Source organism: Chanodichthys erythropterus, chromosome 23, assembly GCF_024489055.1.
Source record: "Chanodichthys erythropterus isolate Z2021 chromosome 23, ASM2448905v1, whole genome shotgun sequence".
NCBI lineage: Eukaryota > Metazoa > Chordata > Actinopteri > Cypriniformes > Xenocyprididae > Chanodichthys > Chanodichthys erythropterus.
In genome coordinates, this window is record NC_090243.1 from 3,519,001 (window position 1) to 3,525,000 (window position 6,000).

Here is a 6,000-nt window from a genome sequence, read left to right on the forward strand (position 1 = left end):
TGAATAATTTTTGGTTTGACTGTATATACCAGGGCTACATTTATTTGACCAAAAATGCAGTAAACACAGTAATATAGTTAAATATTACTACAATTAATATAAAAGTTTTCTATTTTAATATATTTTCAAATGTAATTTGATGTAAAATGAATTTTTAGCATCATTACTCCAGTTTTCAGTGTCACATGATCCTTCAGAAATCAAAATCTAATATGCTGATTTTCTGCTCAAGAAACATCTTTTGTAACATTTTCCATGTCTTTACAGTCACTTTTAGGTATTTTTGCTGAATAAATTTTTTATTTCTTAAATAAAAAAACAACTTACTGTCCCCAAACATTTTATAATGTATATAAAAGAGAATATTTTGTGTATAATGTATAAAATATGTATATTTTTGTACATATAGTATGTAGAATTGATATTTTTGCCTTTATTTATAGGATAATGTTATTAAGACATAATGTCAAATTTAGCAGGTTCAAAAGGGTTATGAAGATGCAATAAGTACTAGTTTACTTCTGTGGTCATTGTATTTGTTATTTTATATAAACCATCATAAGCTATATTTGAACTTTCAAAACAAACAATTTGGGAAGTACGGCGATCTGCAATTCTCAGGCTTTCGTCAATGATCTCATGCTTTTATTTAACTTGCGCGACTGCTCGTTCAATTCACCAGATTATATTTTCACAAAAATTGCGAAGTCCGAGTTCAACATGCGTGTGTTTTTAAACCCGCTTTGTATCTGAAGAATGTAGAAAGCTGCTTCCTTGTTTGAGGGAATAAATCACAGACTTGGCATTTTTTGGCTGAGCTTCTTGAAGGGTTTTTTTCTTTGTGGTGAGTGTAGATGACAGCAGCGCTCGGATGTCAGTGGAACGGGGCCCGGCGGCTGGTTTGTTCTCTTTGTTCCTCAGGCAGGGTGTTTGATGGGGGTGGTGTTTTGTTTTAAGGGTGAGGGAGCCCTGGCCCTCGACCCTGCACTGTTTATTTACTTTATCTTGGCTGAGCATGCTGGGTAAAGAAGCAAAACTCTGAGAGCGCCTCAACCGCATCCACTCTCTCTCTCTCTCTCTCACACACACACTTCAATGGTCGCCCCTTCGATTTTTAAGGTCCTTTTCCCAAACCAATCTTCATTTATAATGTGACGGCGAGCCCCCATCGTTCTTTCTCTTCCTCTCTGCTCTCAAAATCGGATTACAAGTTAACCTTTTCACATTTAATAATTTCTGTTTCCTGAGATTTGATTGGTCAAAGGAACATATTACAAGAATTTGATGGGAGAATTAGAGATTTAATTTCCAGTTTTTTCTTATTAGTTTTAGACATGCGTAATTGGAGTCTAAACTCCAATTTTAAAAGTTTTGGGTCTATCATTTTTTTTTTTTTTTTTTTTTTTTTTTTTCAGAAAGAATGCATCAAATTGACAGTAAAGGCATTTATTACAATTTTACAAATGATTTCTGTTTCAAATAAATGCTGTTCTTTTGAACTTTCTGTTCATCAAAGAATCTTGAAAATAATGTGTCACGGTTTCCATAAAAAAAATTACGCAGCATATTTGATATTAATAAGAATATATGATATATATTAATATATAACATATATATTAATAAATATATATGATATTAATCCTTTTACACATTGCCCTTTTTCACACTTAATCATTTCTGTCTACTGGGTTTTGATTGGTCAGAGAAACATATCACAAGAATTTGATTGGAAAATTAGAGGTTTAATTACCAATTACTTTTACACATACATAATTGAAGTCTAAACTCAATTTCTTACAGTTGAAAAGTTTGAGATCAGTGAGATTTTTTAAAATAAATTAATACTTTTATTCAGAAAGAATACATTCAATTGGTCAAAATTGGCAGTAAAGACATTTAAAATGTTACAAAGTATTTTTATTTCAAATAAATGCTGTTCTTTTGAACTGTCTATTCATCGAAAAATCATGAAATCCTGTTTTCCACAGACATATTAAGCAGCTCAACTGTTTTCAACCTTGATAATAAGAATAAGCACCTTTGATTTTAAGGTCCTAATTCACCCCAAAATGAAAAATTTTGTTCCAAACCTGTACGAGTTTCTTTCTTCTGTTAAACACAAAAGAAGATATTTTGAAGAATGTTGGTAGCCAGACAGTTGACGGTAGCCATTGATTTCCATAGTATTTTTTTTTCCTACTATGGCTACGATCAACTGTTTGGTTGCCAAAATTTTTTCAAAATATCTTCTTTTGTGTTCAACGGACAGATTTGGAATGACTTGAGGGTGAGTAAATGATGACAAAAAATTTCAAAGCTATCCCTTTAACCAATCTTCATTTATAATGTGACGACGAGCCCCCATCGTTCTTTCTCTTCCTCTCTGCTCTCGAAATCTGATTACACGCTGCCCTTCTACCAGAAATATGCTTTTCCCATCTACCCTGCAACATCACAAACCACATAATGCTCTCTTAAATCATATCAGCACACTCATCTCAAACCCTTACATTAAAAACCAAGGTGCTTCACGTTTCTCCGATATGAGGCGTAGATGACATAAACAGAAAGAAAACCCAGCGAAATGCATCTCTTCCAGGGAGACCGTTGAGGAAGAGCTCTATAAATAGAGCTGTGCTGGAGAACTCACTGCTGTGGTTATCAGTTATCCTAATTGGCATCAGGGCAGCTCGCTCCCATAAAGCTGACGGTTCGGGCCAGCTGTGTGGCCGTCAGACCCGGAGGGAAAGCTTGCGGGGTGAGGGGGTTTCGGAGGGGAGGACTTGGCGCCCTTCGGGTGGCGCTGATGTGTGGGGACAGGTGGCAGCGAGAGCAGAAGACCCTCTGGCACTCCGGCCTGCTTGTATTCTTAACTCTCCTGCTGAATGATTGTTTAGATTTAATTGGAGAGGATTCGTCGGGCCGGAGAAGTGCACTTTGCATACCTCTCACCACCAAACCTGCTTTTATTAACTCTCAGATACATACACAGGTGTTTATATTAATCCACTGACTGGCAGGCTCAAAATAGATGGGAGGGGAGGAATATTGAGACGTGTTGTTTTAAAACAATTTTAGATTAGGCAATTTATTTAAGAGTTCTTTTTATAATTCAAAGTAACACTCGGTATATATAAACTGCAAAATTATTGATCATTTTTTTCATGAACCCTCATGTTCTGTTTGGGAGTCTGAGAGACTCCATGACTCTTTTAATAGCTTAGAAAACATACTTAACATTGAAGTATCAGGTTGATGACTTCCTGCACTCACGAGAACTGATTATAAACATAATTTTAACTTGCTAACATGCATCCAGTGACCTCCATGAAATACATTACTTCATTTTGGAGTCTCAGAGACCTCAGATATAAACAAAGAATAATTGCAATGGATTTTCACATGCAAAATGACTGTAGAAATGCATTCCTGCCAATTGCTTTTGGTTTACTGGATTTTTCTGCAATCGCTTTTTTTTTTTTTTCTATGGTCAAACAGACCCCAAATTATGAGTTCCAATTGTTAGTATAATATATAAATGTTTCACACTTAAAATTTCTGTCTAATTGTTTTTTGATTGATCAGAGGACCATATTACAAGAATTTGATTGGAGAATTAGAGGTTTCATTTCAAAATTAAACATAATTGGAGTCTCTAAAAGTCAATATCAACAGAACATGATGGTTAATTATTTAAAATTCAAGTAAACTAACATTCAAAAGTTTAAGTAAGATTCTTTTTAAAAGAAATAAATCATTTTATTCAGAAAGAATGCATTAAATCGATTGTTCTTTTAAACTTTCTACTCATTAAAGAATCCTGAATGAAAAGTATTACGGTTTCCACAAAAATATTAAGCAGCTCAACTGTTTTCAACATTGAATGAATGCAACAAATGCATCTTGAGCACCAAATTAGAATATCAGAATGATTTCTGAAGGATCATGTGACACTGAAGACTGGAGTAATGATACTGCACATTCAACATTGCTATCACAGTAATATAAATGACATTTGAAATATATATAAAATAGAAATGTTGTTTTAAATTGTAATAATATTTCACACTACTGTATTTTCGATCAAATAAATGCAACTTCTTTCAAAAACATGAACAAATCTTACTGACCCTACATTTTTGAATAGTAATGTATGTGAAAGAAAACAATTATCTGTGTACCATAAAAATATACTAATTTGTATATTTATTATACACAATTTTGATGCTCAAAAGTGCGTGAACACCATCTTAAAAACCTCATTAGTGTATTTGCTGGTGTTCTGTTCTTCTTGTGTGGTTTCCCCTCCTGCTGTCCGCAGTTAAAACATTTTCATTGTCGAGTGTGACATGTAATCAGTAAAAAGCTCAGCCGTTTCTTCAGGTGGCTTTAAGCTCTAATCCCTGTAGCAGAGCTCTCTGACTCAGCACGGCCGTACAGACACTGGAATAAATCCCCTCCTTTGCTTTCCTCTCTCATTCGCACACTCGTTTTATCCTCTTAATGAACAACGGGAGAGTGGCTTCTGATTAGAAAAATAAGCCCATGTGGAATGAAGATTACAAAAGATGATTTTAAACTGAATACTTGTCTAAACGGCCGTTTAATAAACTCTGTGGCCTTGTTTTAAGCTTGTACTACAGAGTTTCTTTGTCTCAACACTGAGTACTGTCACTTTAAATGCACTGACTCCTAAATATTTGCAGTTCAGTTAAGATAGTGATCAGCCAATATATATATAATCATGAAAAGGTGTCATTTTTTAATGAGCTTCCTTGATGAGTGTTGACTGCAAACACACTGCAACTGGTTCATTAACAATTTAGAGAGCAGTCACTCCAATCTTTGTGTCAGCTCTAACACAGCCATGAGATCACCATTACTGCCAGTATTGCATTACTGTGGAAACTGAATACATTGAATACATTTAAAAAAAGAGAGTCCATTATATTTTAAGTGAGTAATCCATTTTGATTACTGCCAGTGCACAGGTTTAAACATCACTTGCTAAAGCTGTTTTGTGTAGGAAAATGTGCATCTTCCTGTTCCTAGAAGTTTCTATTAAATTCCCAACTTGAGCCTTTTACAAATAGTTGGAAAAATGCTTTATCTGATGTTAGAAGATTGTTCGGGGGAAATGGGGGTGAAATGCATCAGTAGTAATGTGTAGAAAGATGATCTTGGCTCTGAGGTATGTGGACAGTGATATATTTATGATGACACTTTGACCTCAAGCTCATTTCAACTCATAACACATCTAAGACCAGGTTTTACTGCCTACAGAGTGTAAAATTAAGCCTAGTTTCTTTTTAGACAAGAATGAAACTCTTAATTCTTGAGTCTTGTAGTACTGGGAGAGGCAGAGATGTGTTTTATTATGTTTTTATTCATTATTTCATCATTTTTAAAGTATGCATTATCGATGGATGGATGGATAGATCACATTTTTCTATATTTGCTTTATTTATTATTGTTTATAGTTTATATATATATATATATATATATATATATATATATATATATATATATATATATATAGTGAAATATTATTACAATTTAAAATAACTGTTTTCTATTTGAATATATTTCACAAAGTAGTTTATTCCTGTGATGGCAAAGCTGAATTTTCAGCATCGTTACTCCAGTCTTCAGTGTCACATGATCCTTCAGAAATCATTTTAATATGCTGATCTGCTGTTCAAGAAACATTTAATGTGTACAATTGTACAAAATATTTGTGTACAATATTTTTTTTCAGGATTATTTGATGAATAGAAAGTTCAAAAGAACAGTGTTTATCTGAAATCTAATCTTTTGTAACATTATAAATGTCTTTACTGCCACTTTTGATTGATTTAATGCATCCTTGCTGAATAAAAGTATTCATTTCTTTAATTTCTTTTCAAAAAAATAAAAATAAAAATTCTTACTGACCCCAAACTTTTGAACGGTAGTGTATAATGCTACAGAAGCTTTGTATTACAGATAAATGCTGTTCTT

At 33.4% G+C, this 6,000-nt stretch overlaps 1 protein-coding gene across 3 annotated transcripts in view; it reads left to right on the forward strand.

Annotated features, from left to right (window-relative positions):
• Window positions 1-6,000, forward strand: part of eya1 (EYA transcriptional coactivator and phosphatase 1) — a 47,339-nt gene that overhangs the window by 24,394 nt on the left and 16,945 nt on the right. The window lies entirely within an intron of this gene.